Below are 23,622 nucleotides of genomic sequence, written 5' to 3'. Positions count from 1 at the left end.
ATTCAACTAATTCGGGGAGCATCAACAATTTAATTGTTAGTGTTTGACTGTTGTTTTGGAGGGTTTAGGGTGAGCTCGGGTTCAGAAGCATGGGGAATGATGGGATTATTTACACGGCTGCCCTTCATTCAGTTTGTCTTTTTAAGTGGGCCTCTGAACAGTACAAGCACTCTTTGGATATCCTGGTCACCTCAAAGTTATGTTCCCAGCCAATGAAACTGCATTGCCAATTATGTTACGAAAGATCTTTTGTCCATGATTTCTTTTCTTTTGGCGTATCACATACATGTTCCGAATCAGACTTGTTGCTCCATAAGTCTGCATAGGCAGGAGGTTGATGTGGATGGATGGGTCAAACAAACGCAGGACTTTCACCTAGGAGACCGCAGGTTATGTCCTGTGTGAAACCAAAAGTCGACAACCATAACATAAATAACGTAACAAACATGCTTATTTTAAGCCAAACCATGATGTTTTTCTAAACCTAAATCAGTATTTCTGTGCTTCTTTTGTTTTGTCTTGTTTCAATTCATAACATTTATTATGTTTTAAAAAACTGTTTAAAACTGCGACTGTAATCCGTGAGAAAATCTGTTTTCCATGAAACGTTATTGAGAATGCAGTGTAATTGCATGGGACAGTCATAAAGGTAAGGGAAGGGTCATCAATGAAGCAAAGCTTTTGCTTTTATCTGTATTCAGCTGCTACTCCTGCATGGAACACCCTTATTTGTAATGATTACTAGTACTTGCGCACTGGAACCCAAAAGCATGACACAGAGACAGATTTACAAGGACAGTTCGATTTAGAGTTCAGGCAGGGACAAAACCAGGAGATCAGTCAGTCAGGCAAACAAATCCAACAAAAGGGCCGGCAGAGAATCCAAGGTCGAAAACAAACAGGCAGGCAGGGTCGGAACAGGCTGGTCAGAAATAGAACGGAGGATGACGCTGGAGAGTTTGGCAGTAACACAAAAGACAATCCAGCAGGGATTAAGTGCAAGTGGACAGACCTAAATAGTGAGGGACTAATGAGCAAATGGGCTGCTGGCGAGATGGGCTTGGAAGACCAGGTGAGGGGAATGAGTGAGGGACCTGAAACGACCACGAGAGTTGGCGAAACAGGCAGGCAGGATGAAAACAGTCTAAGATGTAGTGGAATGTGTGACACTCGTACTGCAACATGCATCCAACACACTTGCCGCCAGTACTCCGCTCCCTCTTTTGCTGCCACACTGCTCACTTGAAAGCTCTGCACTCTCCCCTTGCTGCTGCTACTGCTGTCACTTCATACCTCCACCTGTAGAGTCTCCTGGGGGGATACGAGTATCGTCAGTCAATACTCCTCGATAGGCCAAGCTTGGTGTTTCCTTTTGGGGAGTGACGGGGTCAAAAGCCTTAAGATTAGCCATGATATGGTTACATAAGTTATAATGGACATGGACAATATTAACGTGCTTTCAAGAGACACTGGGCTGGTGTTGGTCAACGCCACTTCTCTCAACTGACTAGCTCTGTGTGTCCAACCAGCTGGTTGATGTGCCAGCTACAGAGTGGAATCCTGCTCTCTCAGGAAACTCGCAGAGTCAAAAAGAAAAGAAAACTGCTGGGGCACATGACCCGCTGCAATGGAAGTGATGTGCCAACGTTTAAAAAAAAAAAATGTTTTTGAACAACGCAGAGATGCATTGTTTCCTCTGCAGATATCTATTGAGCTGCTTGGAAGCCTCTTGTAACAAAAAATCATAAGGGGGAAATATGTGATGTGCTTTAAACATTACACGAACAAATTGAGTTCAAAGAACTAAAGCAAACTTGACAGTCAAACAAAATCTGCTACATCCCACATTCGTGCAGATTATATAAAAAAAAAAAAACTGGCTGATGAAACTGTAGCGGCGAAGCTTTTTGTGGCCTCCTCTGACTGAGCTTTGATCAGAAAATGTCTGAATGGTGAGATACCCTGAATAGCACAGCCTCCTACAGCAGCTGCTTTTTTATGAACTTGTCCCAAAACTGTCACCCTGGTTGATGAACGGTGCCCCCCCCCCCCAAAGGATGGAGAACGCAAGATCGCAGCAGACCTTTCCCTCAACAATCCTTCAGTGGCTCCTCGTTTGTGAACCGTGTTCACCTGCCTTGCGTGTGCGGATGGAGCTAAGTCTGGCCCGTAATCGGCCGCATTGTTTCTCGCGCTTGCGTCTAGGGCTGCAACAACGAATCGATAAAATCGATAAAAATCGATTATCAAAAGAGTTGGCAACGAATTTCATTATCGATTCGTTGTGTCGCGCGATTATTACGCCACTCAATAAGTCGCGGAGATGTTTGAGTGTTCACAGCAGCTCGGAATAACGGAACAGGACTCCGGTTCTGTAGCTGACGCTGACCGGCGTATAAACGTTGCCGTGACAACACCGGAAGTTGATTTACGCAATTTGTATTATTTTTTGTTTATTTCTGCAATTATAATAATTGCATTTACTGCCATTTTGGGTACCTTGTGTTTAACTCGTAACCGTTTTGCCGTTGTTTTACTTATGATAGACGAGCTTTTGTTTTTGTAACGTGACCATTAAACCGGAAGTTAAGCGGAGCTCAGAAAGATGAGAAATGGCGGGAGAAAACAGCGAACTTTTACTTCCCCGTGTTATTCTACTGCTGGTCTACCAGAACACGGTGACGTGTATTCAGTTCACTCATTAAAGTGCTGTTATACTTGTAGGTGATGAGAGACAAGAGTATTTGTTTCTTTGTTGTTTGTACATGAAGCTGTTTTGTGTCTCTAGTTTTCCCGGTATTCCATGAGAGGACAATAATAAACGTGAACATCAGGAAGAAGCGTGGACTCTTTTATGACCAGTGTGGCTACAGGTTCTATTTTGTGGGTTTTTCTCTGAACTGGGGCCATGATTAAGAGGGACGGCCGGGGGAACCTCACCCGGCCCGGACATGGAGAGGATTGGCAGATTGATGCTCTTTCTCCATGCTGTGGGTGGTGGTGCATGGCCGTTCTTAGTTGGTGGAGCGATTTGTCTGGTTAATTCCGATAACGAACGAGACTCCGGCATGCTAACTAGTTACGCGGCCCCGTGCGGTTGGCGTCCAGCTTCTCAGAGGGACGAGTGGCGTTCAGCCACGAGATTGAGCAATAACAGGTCTGTGATGCCCTTAGATGTTCGGGGCTGCATGCGCGCCACACTGAGTGGATCAGCGTGTGTCTACCCTTGGCCGAGAGGCGTGGGTAACCCGCTGAACCCCACTCCTGATATTAGTCCATTTATTTTTTTAAATTATTACTTTAACAGCTCAGGGATGTTCGAGCAACCTGTTTCTGCACTTTCTGAAGATTTTTTGCACTGTGAATTTGTTGTTTTGTCAGTTCTGTTTTTGAAAAAAGGGTTAGAAACGAATGCTTTTTTTTTTTTAATCCGATTCATCGATTAATCGAACAAATAATCGACAGATTAATCGATTATTAAAATAATCGTTAGTTGCAGCCCTACTTGCGTCATTACGTCAGAGACAATGAAGGTGGTTTTAAGGGCACCTGGGGCGTCTCCACGTGCTGCCACCCAGAAATACTTTTATTTGTGTTGCGGTGGACTGCGATTTAATGAAGTGCTTTGGTGTATTATTTTTACCTTTTCAAAGATGCAGCTACTTAGGACGGATGGGGGGTGGGGATAAAATGCAGTACAGCATGTCTCGGGTGAACTGAAGACCAGTGGTGTCACTGACGTGGTTCGCGTGAGCTAACTAACCAACCCGATAGCTGGGAGCAAGAACCTGTCATGAATAAACCAGTGGCTTCAAAAGCTTCTGATGGCTTGTGATGTTACAATATGGTGTTGTGCGTGCTTGTGAGATGCCCTGTCATGGACTTCAAAGTAGCGGTGACTGTAATTACACACAGGGTTCAAAATAGAAACCAGATCAGAGGACATATCCTCTTCATGAAGACCAGAGTCTTCATCAGAAAAGTTTCACAGCAAAGATAACCGGTCCTTTCCAAATTCATGACGCTCAAGTATTGGTGACATAGGTGACTATTCGGGGCTAGTTGTGTCAGTGTTGCCGGATCAGTTTCTAACCGTATCACAACATAAAACTGGCCCAATTTAAATAGAAAGGAAAAAACAGCCTAAATCAAAACTTTGCCCGAAACCTCTGTAAGACCATAAAACCAATCAATGCTCAATAGAAAACATATACACATACAACGCTTCCTATCTGCATCTGTAAGATGAGTAGGCTGACTAGGCAACCCACAAAGAATGCAGTCAGACCAACGAATATTTAAATTCCCATGTCAATGTCAACGGTGACGACAGAAAGGTTCTCCGTTATCCCGAAAGACGAATATGAGTCAATAATATGAGTAAAAGGTGCTACATATATATTATATTATGATATTGTAATATTATAGAATTTTCTCAATATTAACAGCAGCCCAAATGTCACTTACCAGCCCAACACTATTAGCATAACTTAATTAAGAGTCGCCCGATTGGACAGAAACCAGCCGGATCTGGTAACACTGACAAACACATCTATACAGACTTCTGTAAAACTGTTGACAGGACAACTCCAACTGCAAACTCTTTCTATGATGAATGTTTGATCCATGGATGTTTTACTTGGAGGAGAGGAACAGATTTCAAAATCTTTCACATCAATACAATGTAAAGTCTATCTGCTGAGGGAGTGGGTCACATTGGAAATGTATGTAGTATAATAGGCCAGGTTGCTGATCAAGTAGAAATCTTAGCAAATCATATTTAAATTCCCTCTATGCTAAAATGCAAGATATCCAACAGCCATAATATCAATCCACATTCAGTTGATTGATATTCATTTTTTCATGCTACTAAAAGAAACCAGCAAAGTGGTTAGATGAACAAGAGAAAACTCAAACAATTACACCGGCATAATTACACATCAAATTTATGAGCAACACTCGTTTTGGCAGACTGCTAAAATGTTCACACTTTAGAGAGCAAGAAAGTCATTTCACAGAAAGGTCCTGGTGGCTGCGTGATTATTCTCAGTGTCGCGGTTAATGCGCGTGTGTAAAAGCTTTTTGTTGTCATGGAGAAGTGCTATTGAATTACTTTTCAATTCATGAATGCCTTTTGTACTTATATTATTTCTATTTTTAATTTATTTTGCAGTTTCAATACAATTTCTTACTTTAAAGAAACACACGCAAAGACATGTGAAGTGGTACAAAAACTAAACCAGTTAGTGATATTAGTTCTCGTAAAGCTGGGAGTGCAGTGAAGGTAACGGTATCTCTGACACGCGAGATGAACATCGCTCATAAAACACACACACACGACTCATAAATGCATTTCAGCTGGCGATCACTCGAGCCGTCATCCTATCAAAGGCTCCAACAAAATGTGAAATTAGGTCTCGAAAATCAGACATTTGGAAGCAAAACTTTTTTTCTCGGCACACAGTAATGAGAAGACTGCAGCCGCCTGGATGCCTGCCTTGATTAAAAAGTATTGATTGAGAACAAGAGGGGCGGCCGGGCTATTTTCAGTAAGTCATGGAGAAAAACAACCCAGCCGTGCTCCACAAACTCTCGGCTTTCTCTGGTTTTATGACCTGTAGTTTCTGTCCCGTCCTCCATTTAGCCAGTTGAAGGCCTTGTGTGCCACACTCTGCTGACAGCCTTTTAAATAGAGCCGTCTATGATTTTCACGGTGAAGGCGCTTGAGTTAGAGTTTGTTTAACCTTTGTATCTAGTGAAGGAACATGGCAATTTTATTTTGTCTCCTGCTCCACAGTAAGTGGATTCAGTTATTACTAAGTTAAATGAAGATCCAACGTCTGATGATGTCCATAGTTTTAGGTCAAAAACCTCAAATTTATAATTTATTAACTGTAGAAATTCAGGATGTAATGAAGATTTGCTGAAAGACTTACAGCTTAATGTATTGCAATCTTATCTTTTGTTTACAGAAACTGTAAAGCCCTTTAAATGTATATTTGAATGACTGCATGCAATCTAGTCCCCATGAAAAACCACAACTGCTTTTCAGATCTTGTGCTTCATTAAAACCAGGATACTGTTAGCATGCAAAATCCTATATTAGCCAAACTCTATGTGAAATGACACACTTATGCAGCAATCTGCCTTTGGTATCTAACTCTGCATCTCTGTAATGGATCTTGAATGCAGTCTGAATCTGAAATGTTGAAATTCATCTTTACCTGAATTAAGCTCTTTATGGAGGCAAGCGAGGAGAAGTGCAATCAATCTAAAATGTGGGCGTACGCTGACATTTCATGCTGTCTCGGGAACATTTTCAGCCAAATAGCTTCAAGGGAGTTTTGTGCTAACTACAGTAATGAGACTAACACTCATTTGGTTTAATTGCACTGTATGTAAAGACTGTGTTATCAGCAAATGAATTACAGACTGATACGGTATTATCTGAAATCACTTTAATGACGCACAATAATTATCAACAGCTACAGATCAGAACACAACAGGTGACCGTTTAGAAAACAGACTCTTAATTACATCTCAAGCACTGTCGGAGCGCTCAGGTGAAGTGAGACACACAGTGACACGTTTTATAACGTATAACCACCTAATTCGGAGGGAGTTGCATTGAATTTCAAATTCAATAGGAAATAGCTGTTGGTAGCCAGCCGTGGCATATGAATAGCAACAGGAACACCTTTCTTGCTTTTTGTGTGTCATCCGTACGCCATGGAGTCTGCACTGACTGTAAAGTGAAAGCATCCGTAGTATAAAATAAGAGAGAGACTGCTGATGGTGTGCAGGAGGGGGGGGGGGGTTCAAAGAAACACAGAACTTGCAACCAAGAGGCCGATGTTGAAGTGTTGTTTCTTTTTTTTTTTAAGTTACGCAAGTGACGTGTTTTCCTGTTACGTTTATTCAATACATATTTAACTTGGTTTACGTTAGTTTAAGCCCAACCGTGATGTTTTACCTCAACCATCCTAAGTGGTTCTGTTGCCTAAACCTAACATGGACCATCACAAAAAGCAGACGTCACCATAGATTTAGTTGCCTAAATCAAACATTTCATGGTAACAAATGACGTTAAATTACTAAATTGTGTAATAATGACCCATGGAAACATTGGCAATGTTGTACTAGATGCCTTCTGTTGTAGAATATTTCAATGTTAATCGGGAGAAGAGAGTGTTATTTGCAAATTAAAACAGAAGTCTTCAAATCATTCAAAGTTGTCTTTGTTCCATTTAATTCTCTTGCAAGAGACAACACAGCTCTCCAAGCAGAGTCCGTGTAGGAAGCATTCTTCATCATGAGTTCAAATCTTCACAGTCTTTATCCTAAAACAAAACACAGTCCCCGCCTTGAAATAAATCAAAGATGTCTTACACTGGCTTTTCACTCTTCCATGATCTCATGCCAGATACATTCACGAGAACCTAAACATTTCCATATTTAGGAAGAAACCACAGAGTGAATCCTTTCTCACCTTCCTGTGTCTGAATGTACAGCCCGCTAAAGTAAACAGTAACACTCAGTACCTGTCCTGGCAGGAAACCATGTTTAGACAAAGCTATCTGTTTCTAACTCTGTTTAGACAAAGATAAATGATTCTAACTCTGTTTAGACAAAGTTTATTCTAAGCTGTACAGTCTTTATAAACATTTCATGATACTGAGATATATTTTTCCCATTACACTTCCCATGCAATCGAGTTGTGGTGCAATGCTAACTTTGTATTATAAATAGAGAAAATAATAAATAAAGTGAATGACTCATGAATGTGAACAAATATATATATATACACACATCAGTGGCGAGCCGTGCATTTTATACCTGGGCCTTCACTGCTGAAATACCACCTTATAACCACATGATGGCGCCACAGCTAGGGTTATTATTTGTTTCTTGGGCTGTAACTATATAACGTTACGTATTCGTATTAAACCGTTCGGTACGAGGCTTACAAACCGAACAATATGTTTGAATAATACTAGTGCATTTGGAAAATACAGAAGCTTAAATTGTAGGAAATATAATGTTTTCTGCGCTCACTAGGAGACAACGGTCTGTGTGACCTCTGAACCAGAACAAAAAGAACCACAACAAAAAACAGCTGAGTCTCCGCAAGTGTTCCGGGAGGCTAGGCTAACTAGCTTAACGGGGAAACAACAGCAGCAACATGCATTATGCTACACACTCAAGGGCCATTCAGATATTAGATGTACTTACCAAATGCTGATCACATCCTCTTTTCTTTGTTGACAAAGATTAATCCCACAAAATCCCAACTCACAAATCCGTTTTTCCTCCTTCAGCCATTGACTGTTAAAAAACAAAGCTAGGTAAAAAAAAATAATAAATCTACACCAAGCAAAATGCAAAAAATATCATAATTTCATTCATATCTTTCAATATGAACTCTTACTACTCGACTAAGCCTCTGCAGTTACGTTTCGTTTCACGACAGTCACGCGCTCGCCCACTGACCAATCACAGCACAGAATCTCACTGCAGCGCTGCTGCTAATGCTGACGTACCTGTAGGCCTGCAGACCGCTCTGGCGCGTCTAAGAATGTCAAACTAAAGATCTGATTGGTTGAACACTATGCCAATCAACAATATCGTCCCCATTCACTTAAACTGCACATGGAGGCACTTGTGAGTCTGCAGGCCTGCGGCCTCTCTTCTACCTAGAGACACAGAGGTGAAATCTGATTGGATAAAAGATCTATTTAAAACAAGCTGCACTGGAAGCAGAGCAACTGAGGAACACAGTAGCTGTGCAATGAGAAAATAAGATAATGGGGAAAATATTTTTATAAATTATGATACATGTAGTATATTTAAGAAAAAATATTAAATTATAAAATAGCTATAACTTTGTGATTCTGTTTAGGCCAGCAGAGAAGGCTTTGCAGGCCCTAACGGCCCGCCACTGATATAGATATATAGATATATATATCTATATCTATATATAGGAAATACATTCTCTCAGAAAAATAAAACAAGAAAAAAACCCACTGGTCTTTTTTTGGAATGCGACTGCTGACAAAGCTTTTTTCAATGTGTTATTGATCATAGGAGACACTGATGGACGAATGTGCATCCTTCCATCTAATTAACTGATGACATCAACAGTCCCACATCATGCAAATGTGGAGCAACCTTTCATTCGTCCTCATCAGAGCCCCATATAGAGCCCTTCTCTCCGGTGCATCTTGTTGTTTTGTGTCAGCAGCTGGTCTGCAGCGGTCCCGCAAACACAATGTTATCAACAAACAAATCAGTGTTTCATCAAAAGGGAAACGAGAGCCCATTCAGCCATACTTCACTGACTGACAGCATTGTGAATATTTAATGGAATATTTGATGTGTGTTTTCAAAGAAGTCAACCAGATGTGATACATGGACAGAGCAGCAGCGCGCCGTTTGCAGGCCACTGTGTTTTGGGACACCGATCGGGGAACATTTAATCTGCAATTCAGCGAACATTTGTCAAACTGGTAAATGACTCTTGTTTCATTTGTCCATTATTTAATGCATTCAATCCAGTCTTGATTTGTCAGTTATATAACATCAATAGATCTGACCATATATTCCTGAACTGTTGTTCTCAAACCAGGGGGTCGACACCGACCGGGGGGGGGGGGTTCACGATACATCTAAGGGGCCATCAGATGATAACTGGAGTAGAAAATCGAATTGTTCAATAATACACAAATACATACATCAGACTTTGTCTAGTCCCAGGTTGTGCTGGACAGCCCAGTGCTGAGCATCTGATTTTCAAATCGATCTTTGGACTTTTAACAACACTTACTGCTGTTCTGAAGGTGTTTCCAGAATCCCCAAAGGCTCCTCCAACCATCTGGATGAAACCATATTTCCATCCGCTGCACAATTATGAACCCGTTTTCGGCTGTGTATTCTGCTGTTTTTGATCTGACAGGAGTCACGGTGGAGAGAACAGGTGGACAGTTGGTCATACAGAGGATTGGACTTGGACACCTGAAAAGGGCGTTCTGGTCTTGGGTCGCATGTGTTGTTAGGCAGGGCTGATGAGGTCATCATGGAGTTGACCTTAAAGCCTAACTTTCTCAAGCTAAGAACTTAAGCTAAGAAGTCTTTGACATATATGAAAACCTCAGTTAAAGGGACGGTGTGTAGGATTTAGTGGCATCTAACGGTGAGGTTGCACATTGCAACCAACCGAGCCCCAATGTAAGCTCAACACAATCATTCTTATTTTAAGGTTATGAAGCATAATTATGAATAGAATATTCCACTTCTTTCCAAATCCCCTGAAAATGCTACACATGTTTTATTGTGTCTTAGATGAATGTGTACAATAAGCCTTTGTCCCATCTCTATAAGTCTCCAGGTATATGGGAAGCTTTAGACAGTATTGGAAGTGCATTGAGAGTTTAGTGCTCTACTGAGATATTATATCCATGACAGGAGAAGAATAAACGCTTGTGCTTGTTTTGGTAAAAGAAAGAAAGAAAAAAAAAAATCTTTGTTTGTCACTCACAGAGCTCAACAAAGACAACACAATTAGCAGGTAGGACAATCAGAGGTACAGCGATTATAGCTAACAGCATGAAACCTCTCATTGTTTCTCCTCAATCATGTACCTGCCGTACTGTACTGTGAGCACTCTGATTGGCTCGAATGTGTTTCAGTGCAGAGTGTTGCGAGAGAAAGGACAAAGGATTCCCTGGTCTCATATTCACATGCTGATTTACGACTGCTGCACAATCTACATCTGGTCTGTCATGAGAACATAAAGTCAAAAGCAACTTTAATTTTATAGAGATCTTTGACATATATTTAACTCCTACACTAATGCAACGTTGTGACATAAAGCGGGCACACTGACCCTGTGAGTGGTTACACATCACTTAACTACAAAGAGCCGGCAAACCTGCTGCTTCTTCTGGAAATGATGTCGGCAAAGGAAAAGACCATAAAGATCTGCATCCCCCGAGAAGCTGGACATGTGACTGTGAAATGTAATGGCAATTTAGATACCACTGACATTGTAGTATTGAGATGTTTTACTTTCAATCGACACAGTGTTTGACAAATGTATTTGTCCATTATTTCCCAGAAATATATTCAAGTCCCTGACCTTCTATCTGAATTAGTAAACCCTGAAGACAAGTTATTTAAAATAATTTGAAATCTGCAGTCTGAGGGGAATCCAAACCACATTCATTCGGACAGACACTTTTCAAAGTAAAGCATTTCAATGCCATATAATCAGTAGGATTACATTTCAACATCAATACATTGCGTTGTTTATAGTTCAAATCTGCCTTTTTTTGTTTCCATACACTATGACCCTGAACATAATACTGAAAAGAACTGTGACACAATGTATCTACTTTCACATAATTCACTTAAATGAGCTAAATACGAGATCGGGAGCATTTTTGTTGCCTCTTAATTGCTCTTACTCAGGTAGACATCACTCAACTATAGCTTTTGGTATGTTATACATATCATATATAGCACCTTTAACACCAAAATCAAACCCCTAACCCCTTTTGGTTTGCGAGTCTGAGGACTTTTTGCTTCACTTTCGGGCACGGTTACTAGTTTAACAAACCACGCCCAACAGTGATGTCAATGTGCACTGAACCCACCCTGAGTACACTTCGACATCACTGCAAAGAGGCGGCAACTTTTATCCCTGGAAGTCAGTAAAAGTAAAAAGAAAATCCCCTGTTGACATAAACTCTCAGCCACCAGTAATACAAAAAATAAGAAGTTGGGGACGGGGGGAATACAGTGAACCTCTGTAGCACTTTGTTGAACGAGGCAGTTTCAGTGTTTTTTAGATTTCAGCATCGAAATGTGACAACTTGGCCGATATCATCTGTGATTAACCCCGACAGGAAGCAGAGTCTGGTGGCTGGCTGTCACACTGAAGCACTTCTAGCAACTGAGATCAGGCCACAGGCGTCGGCAACTTCACTTACAAGTTAGCACCACTGCCACAAAAACACGAAATCCATAAATATGACACGACTTAACCTCAGTTATACTTTTTTTTCCTTTTGAATTATTAATGGAGGATGAATGACTTTAGAGTTACTCAGCTTTAAAAAAAGAAATGTCTCGACTATAATTGCAATCTGTCCTGATGACGAATGCATCGGCTCTGTGTGGCGGCTGTTCAAAACAGTCCAAATGATTTGAACGTACCCGTTTTTTAGCTAAAAGTCAAGTGCTTTTTAGGTTCCAGCATCAGACGTATAGTTCATCAAATACTGGGACATTTGCATATGACATACCAGTATCCACCCAGTGGTTATCTGTCGGAGGAAAAGAGAACTAAAGTGAGTGCGTGCCATGAGTGGAGCTGATAAGAAAGAGGGGTTACCATGTTTTCATACTGCGTAGGCTAACCTTTTAAAATGCCATCCTTTGTCATTAAGGACCGACCCTCCCCCCTAGGAGAGCGGTGTCACTGCGGCAACGCCACCCACGTTGAATTGTCCTTCGCTGAGATGAATATAATTGAAGGTTCTGGTTCAACAAAACAGAATCATTGTTGCTAAATAAATGTTGCACACATTTTGAGGAGGAACGGAGTCAAAGCATTCCGCTGTGTGGCGCAAGATGACCTGACGTCGTATTAAGCTTGTTTTGCAAAGTCTGTTTTTGGGATGTAATCCAGCTCGCTGACAGCACCATTTACATCCTGCATGCATAAGCGAGTACGTTACAACCTGACAAACAGACGATGAAGCTTCAGGGCCGACGCCTCTTTGTGTAAGCCTCTTCCCCAAAACACATTTTACATCAACAAAGAATTCTTTCGGAATTCAAAATGCATTAGTACCCCTGCATACATAATGCCCCCCCCCTCCCTCCTTGTGTAATTCTTGTCATGAGATAAAATATTCCATCTTGTGTTCGGCACCGGAGGGCTCAACTTGCAGTCAATTACTGTATGCGGCTTCATCGTATATCTTGCATGCAAATGAGCCTATAAATACCCCCGACTCATCTCTCAGATGCATCACGCTGTCAGGGTGTTAAACAGTGTGCTGTGACACACCGCAGGTCTCTCACTGTGTCGCAGCTCTTCTCCACATCTCAGTCGTGTGCTGCTGGAACATGCATACTGAACTTTCTTTCATGAAGTGTCAGGACTTCTGCCCCTGCAGAGGCTGTGGCGACACAAGTTGTTTTAAAGGTTGTAAGCTAAGTTTTTAGTTTTTTTTCCTAGAGGGTTAATTAGCATGGACCTCGAACCTGCAGGAAATGCACAGTATAACAAAAGCTAAAACTACTATTTGTCACAATTAAAAGGTGTTAAAAAGATGGCAAAGCCATGACAATTTGAATGAATGTCACTAAAGTTTAAATCTGACACGGTGATCTGCTAAACTAGTGATCCACTAGTGTCCAAATCGCGTACTAACATACTATTCATACGAAGTCATATGACGTAAAACTGAGTATGTGATGTGTTCCAAATGCATATTATGTGGACTTTGTGTACGTGAGAAACACCCGGGTGTTATGAGATGTGAGTTTACAGGATAGATTCAAAATGCATTGCAGCTCTTCAGACTGTCCAATGGCAGACGGTTTAACTTCACCGTTTGGATAAATAAAATAATTAGGAATGATGGCAAATGACGTTGAGGTACAGTTAAAGGGAAAAGTACTCACACACATAAGGTACCAGAAAACATACTTAACACAAAATATATTTAAGAATATTAATTTGTCTTTAATTATTACTGGAAAATCTTAAATTGAGTGGAAGAGGTATTGTTCGAGTATAGTCCAGTGTGAACATTTGGTTGGTCAGGGCAGGCTTAACTGTTAATCAGTATGTGTTGCATACTGCCCACTAAATACAGTATGTAGTATACACATACAAGTTACTGTGCAATTTCAAACAGCCCCAGCATTTGAAGGGGTTTGGCTGTTTTACTCTTCACTAAGTTTGGATTATGTCATTTTATATATTTGCTATTTGCTAATGCTAACTTTGGGTGGATGTAGGTGAAATCTACTGAGACAGCTAGACAAAACATAGTAAAATAAACACTTAAATCTGTTTTTTGGATTTCTTTGCTTTCCACTAGTCTGAAAGAAGACCTGGTATGGAAGCAAAATCTCAAAAATGATTGTGGCTTTTGCCTGTCTCCACTTAAGGACATGACTTAAACACTTAGCCGTCTAGTTAGCTGTCTCTCTGTTGCATAATGCAGTAAATTTGAGATTATTGAACCGGAGTGCTGTGGGCTAACGGCTAACTTGGTCTTCAGCACCATTTTATTAGCTTATGCAAATCTGAAATGTAGTTTAAATGTAGACACCAAAGATAAAGATGGATATACATACACATGTGGGTCCCGTCCCAGCACATCCTTCCAACTCATAGACATTCATCACCTGTTATAGTTATATAATTACTAAATATTTTCACATAGCAAGTATCTGACCGTCTGGCATCATCTGGCATCCCAACGCTCTGCCTTACAGCACACCCCATCCATCGGTGTGGGCGGGAGGCCACGCAGTGAGACTGCTTGCAACTGTTAAGCACCGTGATAACGATTAAGTGGCTGGTGCTTTGAGCCAGGGTGCACACTAATTCCTCTCGCAGCAGATTTTGCTCAAACACAGATGAATTATGGAGCAGAGGCCCACCGAAGTGTTCCGCAAGCTGTATCAACGATGCTGCAGAGCTAAAGATAGAGCCGGCAACAGGTCAGGTTCGCCTCTCCTGCACGAAGTGGAAAAACAGGTTCAACACAGAGGAGTCAACCCATGTCGCAGAACATAAGATATATATATATATATATATATATATATATATATATATATATATATATAGCATTATATGTAGCATAAAGCAATGTAACACTGAGCATTTATATCTAGCAGAAGTGATGTATATTATCAAAGAATAAATGAAAATGTTGGACCAAAGACACTGAAAATAGCAGTTTAAGTGGGTAAGATAATGGACTGGAAGGATTATTATACATGCTTCACCCTTTCCATCCATGGACGTCACAACAAGGTCAGCCAATTTGAAACAGACATTTTCAGCAGTGAAGCTTCAGGGATTTATGGTACTTGAAATCCATTTATCTTTTGTTTTGACTTTGTTTTGCTGAGTCAGTGAGGCTTACTGCTAAACTGTATCATCGCTGTGATCACAGTTTGCTTAGTAACAGGAGGCGCGACGGGAGACACCTTGGATAAAGGGTTGAAAAGTGGCAAGGCTGGCCTTTTACATCGCTTTTAAGACGCAACATCTGAAGGCGCTGTTAGCGTCGAGTCGCCATGTTGAGAGCCGTGAAGAGGCAATAGAAATGCTCCCAATCTTGTAGACAGCACCTTTAAATCAACAGAGGAGGATAAGGACATTGAGTCATTTCGTATTCCTTGTAAAGTAGGACTTCTCGTGTTTTTCACCACTGGCTTGAGCCAGCATGTACTCTCTCTCAGTGAAAATTACAAATGTGCAAAAAAAAGGTAGCCAGTACTTTGTCTGCACGCACCATACTGTTTGTGTGTGTTTTCGTCTTTTACATCGGGCGCAATAGTGTAAGGTGACTTTAGGGAGCGCTGCTTCTTTGACGGCATCGTTCATTAGCATTCAAAGGGACAGCCCCGATCCGACCGCCCAGTGCTGGGATCAAAACGTTGCCAACAGCAGGGCAGGGGGACGTGCGTAGCATTCCCTCTGACCTTGAGTCTTTTGAGGCGCCTCATTTGCAGCACAGGTGTCATGTGCAAATCCCCCCAGATAGATAATGTCACGGGGACACTCAGCAACCTGTCATGTTATTATGACAGGTCTGTTTGCAGAGAGAGATTGGATCTGATTCGGAAGGACAGTACAGCCACTCTTTGATGATCTGAATCCTGGTGGTAATAATGGTAGGAAAGAGTGTGTGTGTGTGTGTGTGTGTGTGTGTGTGTGTAGGATGTGCAGAGACTTGTGAAAGACAAGACAAAGTCAATGGAAACTCCTGAATGTTGCCTCATGCAAGTGTACTAATAAGGGCCTTATGACTCATTCTGTTCTCTTTCAATTTAGTTCAATTTAAAGAGGCACTCCCGAAGAATTTGCATGTCAAAGTCAATTTAGTAGTCATGCTTGGTATTCTCATCCTGGGAAAACAGTTGTCCGATGTCTTCTGTGGTTCGGGAGCTTTGTCAAGTTTCAGCCCCCGGTTCTGCTGAGTGGAGCCATTGCAGAAGTGTCTTAAACTTGCATTCTCTCTACTGACGAGCAGGGGTCGACTCCTCTGGTTAAAAGTCTGATTGAAAATGACTCTACTTCTCTCTTGATTTATTACCACAGTAAACATTGTAAACGTTCATTTAGTACATGATTGTCCATTTAGAGTCAAATAGACCATAAAGCAGAGTAAGACGTCAAACTCGACGCTTTAAAAAGGCAGTCCACAAACTAATGCTTGACGTCACGATGGCTACGTCCACTACTTACATACAGTCTTTACATTATGGGAAGTGTAGGATCCAGTGATTTTGGAGCTTGACCATACCAGGGGTCAAAAGTAAGCTTTCTCGACCTCTGTTGCATCTATTTGGACCAAATTCAGCCACGCTCGACACGTTTTGTCCTGACTGAAATATCTCAACAACTAAAAGATGAAAGATGCTATGAAACTTTGTGCAAATATTCTTCGTCCCTCTGGATGAATCCTACTTGGATGGATTGCCATGAAGTTTGGTACACGTGTTCTTGTCCCCCTCAGGATGAACTTATTACTTTGGTGATCCATGAATTATTCGTCTTGAGCATCCATTACATTGGTTCATGGCCAAGTACATGGACAAGTCAAGATGTTTTAATTTGTGTTTAGTGCTAATTAGAAAATGTTAGCACGTAAACACACTAAGATAATGAACATGGTTTAACATATTATATTACAAAGATATATTACCCTGGATGATAAATTGACCTCGCTCCCCACGAGTAAAGTAATTATTAGATTTTTTTATTGTTTTTCTTTTCTTTTCAAAAGAAAAATGTTACGGCAATGAAATACTAACTGAATATTGACAGAATGAAGTCTGTTATGATGAAAGTCGACATTTTGTCACGTCAATCATTGGTCACTTGAGTCATTAGTGAGTCAAGGTAACGTCAAGGACGTTTCCAAAAAAGTGGGTTTGTTGCTCGAAACTTCTTGTGAAGAGGGGTTCTCCTTATCAACCACCATTCCCTTCACATGTTAAATGCATGTTGCACTCATTGACTGAAGTAAATACAATCTAATTCTAGAGGAACACAGCAGTCTGCTCTTATCGTTGGAGAGGTTCAGTTGTGGCTTTGGTTTGGGATCAGATGACTAACAAGACTTCAATGTATCATCCGAAGCATCAATGTGTGTGTGTGTGTGTGTGTGTGTGTATATTTGCTATGTTTCTCACGCTCTGTGTCTTATATCATATGGCCACCTAATTCATGCGCTGTGGTCGTTTGTGTGCATACACATCTGTGTTTGATTCACAATATGCATTTTATTGGCACGCAGAAGTGTTATTCACAGAGAATCAGTATGGGAACATCAGGAGTCGCTGAGACACTTTCCTTGTAAACAAATCCTTAATACACTTCAGGCCCTGACAGCGTTGGCTGTGTGAGCCTGCTCATAATTAACCCACTGTAAAAACATGCTTAAACGATTTATTGGCGTCCTCACTCCGCCTTGATTGACCCCTTTAGATCACATAACTGACAGGGTGCATTCTTGATTGATTTCTCATATGCAGCTTCTTTTGAATGAAGCGTTCAAAGACCATGCAGCTTAATTAATTACCTATTAGGCACCCGGTATCTCACGTCTTATTTGAGGTGTTTGACATTCATGAGCATGTAGACGCGGCTTGTTTTGCATCAAGACATTGACAGCCACGGCGGGGGCATGGTAGCATTTTGAGTGGGAAATAAAAAACAGATGAATCTACGTATCAACACCAAGGTACACGATCCTCAGTTTACATGTCTCTCTCTTCTCCAGGTGTAACATCATGGATGTGAACCCGTATTAAAAAAACAACTGGAGCTCAACAGCAAGATGCTGGAAAGAGAAAAAAAAGGAACGGCGAGGCCTTCACGCAGTTAGTGAAATCCTTTCCCTGCTGTTTCACTCTGTTACGTCAACCGTAATCTGGAGTGGCAGCTGCTTGATGACCTCCGCAACACGCAGCAATAGCGGCGTGTCTCAATTGCACGGGCGTGAAATTGTAGCTGTCTGAATTCTGGTTGAACTTTTTTACAGCTTCATGCCTGTTTGCACAATTGGAAGCCCACCAGAAGGCAGTGGTGGGCGCGCCGGAGCTGCTGCCGGTGGAGGCTCCGCGTGCAGGCATCCGGAATCTCGTTAAGTACATTGTGTTACTGGAATCAAGAGCAGAGGTGTTCTTGGCAAAGGACAGCCGACAAAGCCGTGGAAGTCGGGGGGGGGGGGTACTCTGCAGCTTGTCACATACAGAGGCATAACTCACATGACATAACAACTGCAATGGCTTGTCAGGGGGAACAAATTGTTATCTTAAATTTATTCTAATTTAACAGAATACAACCCCAGGCAATGTCAGATTTTGCGACAATTTGGGCCGTCCTACCAACACATCATTCTGAGCTCAAATGCCAACGGTTGGTCAGTGGCCCTTCAAACTAGGACGTGTCGATTTCTACTCGTTACATGCGTGTAATCTTGTTTCAAAATAAACGTACTTAGATTTACTTAGTGTTTAGGTTTTACTTACGAAACGGAACTACCTGGTGAGGCTGAGGAAAAGATCAGGGTTTGGGTTGAAATAAGCATGCTTTGTTCCATAAAGTAAGTCTGTTTATTATGTAAATAGAATAGAGCCTAAGGTCAGTCAGGAAGACTATACCTTTGCATGGTTAGACCCATAGTGTATTTCTCATTTTTCTAAGCGATTCAAAACGGTCTGGTTTTGTGCTCATTGATGTTTCCTCACGTGGAGGAAACAAACTAGGCCACTGGTTTGAAGGTGGAGTTATTATTCAGGACGTCATCTTCCTCTGCCAAAGTAACAAGACTAGTGGGCTTTCTTTTTATTATCAACAATGGCAAACGTTAATGTAAGTGGCCCGAGCAACTGCTACTGCCAGTTGAGTTTGTATAAAAAGTGTATCAAGACAGAGACAAGACCAAGACTTTGAAGGGTTGAGACCGTGTCACCTGTCTCCGGCGGTCACTTTCTTAGAGCGTTTGTATCGGGTGCGTTTTAAGGCACCACACTGCAAACCCTTTGCATACAAAGGTCACCACTGTATTTCACTTTTATCGTTTGTGTTGCTTCCTGCATTGTAAGATAATATATCTTTGTCTTTCCCCAAACAATGTCCCAGTCACTCTATATAAACTACACGCTTTAAAGCAAACCAGTTTCATTGAAGCTACAGAAGAAACCGTCCCAATGGAAACCGTGTGCCCTGTGGATTAGTCAGAGACAGGATGCAATTTCTGAGATTTCTTTTTTTTTTTAATTTATGTTGGTGAACAGACTGCCCGTCTCTGCAGTTAGGAGCTTGTTTTTAATGGAGAAAGCCCAAACGACGGTCATTATCAGGGATCAAGCAATCAGCTTTCTCGTTACGCTAGACCGCTGCAGCACAGTGCTTATTATCCAGTTTCACACTGACACTGTTTAACTTGGTCGCTCTTGTCCATTGCCGCAAGACTGCAGCATCTTCTCTGTCAGCCAGTTGGGTTTTGTGTCATTAAGAGTTCTCCCACCGACCGTCTGATTTGGCAAAGACAGATGTCTGGCAGATGCAGACTTAAAAACTGAGCCTTATTTTAGCACAAAGATGCATTGTTCTGTAAAGACAGCATTAATTGCATTGAGACATCAAAATGGATTTTGTTTATCCACCTAGGCCTGGAGCCAGAACGCACCATTTATTACCAAAGCAAACATTCTGAAACCTTGCTGTGTCTACCTTTCTCTCTCTGGGTGAATTTTTTGTTTCTATCTTCACCCATTGGGATGAGCAGCAGCAGTGGGGTGTTTGGGTGCTCTGACATGGTGGCAGCATTATAATGGGGAGATGTATCTGCTGTATTATTAGACACCGGCTATGTCCTAAAAAACTAACATACAAACAGTTGTTGTCAGAGGACTCCTTTATAACATTGTCTGAAAAAACATAATGAATTAAATCTGTCTGTCCGACCCCGATGTCCTTATCTTTATGTTTGAATCCAAACTAATTTATCCAACCTTTAATTCTACACACTGAAATCATTACCAAACCAAAAGCAACAAAAAAACAAATGTTTTTTTCTGCTCCCTCCTGCACTTAAGAGTTCAGTTTGAATGTTTGATTTTTCCATTACTCTCTGGTGCTCCTGATAGCAGATACATGACAGGCCAAATCAAACGGGCAGTTTTTTCACTTTGAATGTCATGTTTTTCTCTCTTTAATGCCTTAAAAATTGCAAAGACCCAGTTAGGTTTGCACAAAATCATTTATAATAGAAAATGCTACTGAATGTTCCCATGGGGATAAATAAAGTCATTCTTCTTCTTTCCTACGATTTTTTTACAACTCTCAGGTGATTTTTCACCAACTTGTCCCACTGTGCCTCCTCCTTGTTTCAGGTGACCTGAGAGATCCAGACAAATGTGACGAACTCTCGAGAAGAGGTGTCGTACAATTCGGACCCCACCTTCCTGACATGAATCGCTATGTGTTTGGATACCTGACCCGACCAAACTACTGATCCCGTCACTGTGAGTACCAGAACACAAAGAGATCACGTAGCATTTGACACAACAACTAGAGTTTAAAAAGAAGATTACTGGTAGAGCGTACAGTGTTTTAAGTTCACACGCACTTAACTGGGTTACAGTCAGCTTTCAGCTCGATCCGATTGACCTGAAACATCACGTTTATAAGAAACCCTGGTTTTCGGAGTAATCAGAATAGTGGAAACTGAACATTGCTAGACTAATTTTTCCTGCCGATAAAACATTTGTTGGCCATGTGCTGTATACATACAGTTTGCTGCGTGTACACTATGTGCTTTGACAAAGACTTTCAACAGGGAAATGAACACTGACAGCGGTGCTGGGTAATGCAATGCCAATTGATTGCACACACATTTTTGGTTAAAAAAAATTATAATTCAAAGTCAGACGAAAACTGACACAATGTCGCCTCTATTTCACTCAGAAGAAACTCCATTTAGACTGAACAATACATGATGCACAATAAAGTGAGATGTGAACTGACGCAGTATATTTAGGGAGTGGAGATGCCAGGGTTGGATCATAAATATTCCCCTCCGGGGTCGAGTCACCGGTGGTGGTGAAGAGAGTTGACCCGAGATCTGAATGACGGGATGTTGAGCAGGACCGGGCGCTGATGTGATGGAGACCGGAGGTAAAGGGGCAGAGGACGGTCGCATCTGTTTGTCTGAAACAACAACTGCATAAACGTTTTAAAGTTAATGCAACGATATGATTGGCTTAGGGAGACGGGGCAACATCTGGTTGGTTAAACTAGACTGAACGCCCATAGTCAGTGCACATGGGAGACATTTGCCTTCAGAGCTTTCTACCAGAAAGGGTTTGTTTTAACCTAAATCATGTTATTTTTACAAAACCTAACCAAGCATGTTAGTTGCCTAAAACTAAAGAGATTTTCGGCAGAAAGGCCTGAAGGCAATCTTCTTCACATTGTGCATTGTCATAGCTGATAGAGTAAAAGCTGGAGAGATTGAGAATGAGTGGAAACATGAGGAGAGTCTCCTCGGACTGAACCGTACCTAAGCTTCGTGAATCTAAATAAAGTGGTTAACTTTGGACTATTTGTAAAATAAAAACACATTTTTGCTGCAAAGAAAAGGCCTCTTGCTGTGCACATGCTGTCAGCCCTTTAACATGCACACTCAAGAAAAACAAATCAGCTCCCTGTATGATAAAATGACACTTTAAATAAGTGAGTTTGGGTTGGATAATGTGAACATATATTTGAAAGTAACTTTGTTGCTTGTGTGCTACCAACTAGAACATTAGCTCTCAGGATGGAGGCTGATACTTAAGCTTTCGACATGAAGGTACCTCGTGAGCTTAGATTGGAACTCTGGCAGTCAATGGAAATGAACACAATTTACATAAGAATTATGTGTATAAACAGTGACAGCTATGAAAAGTCAACTGGAGAGCTGTGGAATATATCCTTGAAACGCACCATGCAGTTGATCTTTTTTTTCATTACCAACATTAAAATGTCATGGTTTTGGATCGTGATGGACGTTGCTAATGTGTGAGCGCTACAATATAAATATACATAGAGATCTGCAGGGATGTATCGGTAGGTACCAATGCCAGACAGACAAATTGTTCATTTTTAACACCGGACGATGGACCCGGTTAGTTTCGTTCACCCATGACTAGCGAACTGCCCAATGAATGACTTTAATACAATATGTCTGCTACTTCAGCACCACGGACAGCGCCATTTATTTATCAACACAGTTCTACTACTTTTACTGATGCAGAGCCGTGGTCGGGACCATAGATACTAACTAAGGATCCATGAGACGGACAGACTATACTAACTTATTCAACGAAACAACCCCTCCGCCCCTGCACTCTCTCTACTCCTCTTGCGCTGAGAGTAAGGATGGCAGGTTAATGAGGGACATGCATTTCGGTCATTTCTGTTAACGAGGGGGATGGCATCACTCTCATTAAGCCTCAATTCGCTAACTGGGTGTGAATGTTATGTAGTTTCATCAAATTCAAAAAATGAGCACATAAGGAGCGGTTTTGGCAAGCACTTTGGCATTTAATTGACCAATCAGTACATTGGATAACCCTGTAGTGAATGTTTAAGTTAGCACGTAGCACCCGAGTTTATAGTTAAGATTAGATCAGATATACTTTATTCTCCCCCAGGGAAATTTGTCTTGGTCTCCAAGCCGCTATATCTCCCAATACACCAGCATCACAATCCACACACGCATAGAACATAGATCGATCATACGCATACTCATGCATAAACGTGCTTAAATACACATGTCAATAGTTATGAATAATAATAATAAAACCAGGTGTGATCAACACAGATGATAAATAATCAAGTCACAATATATTAGTCCCCAATAACATAAAATCATATAATACGACCTGTTGCTATTTAATAATTTGATGGAGGATGGAATAAATTCATTTTTGTAACGATTCGGCCTGCAGATTGGCATTCTCAACCGTCTGCCTGAAGGCAACAGCTGGAATTCTGGGTTCAGAATATGCGTTGGGTCGTTCAGAATGTTCTGTGCCTCCCTGAGCACAGATTTTTCATATCACAGATTTTTCATACAAGGGCTAGAAGATAGTGATGTTCTTTTTTTCCCTATGATCTTCGTGGCCGTTTGAGCTTAGACTTCAACTGTCCTGACAGGTTACCATACCATACTTGTATGCTACATCGAATTACACTCTCTAAAATCATTTGATAAAACAGAATCATGAGTTTACGATTGACACCATAGAGTCTAAGCCAGACTGGGGATGGATTGGGCGATAGGGACTTCATACTTAGCAAGGAAGGAAAAA

This window comes from Pholis gunnellus (assembly GCF_910591455.1).
Source record: "Pholis gunnellus genome assembly, chromosome: 15".
Classification (NCBI taxonomy): domain Eukaryota; kingdom Metazoa; phylum Chordata; class Actinopteri; order Perciformes; family Pholidae; genus Pholis; species Pholis gunnellus.
This window is presented reverse-complemented; position numbering follows the sequence as displayed.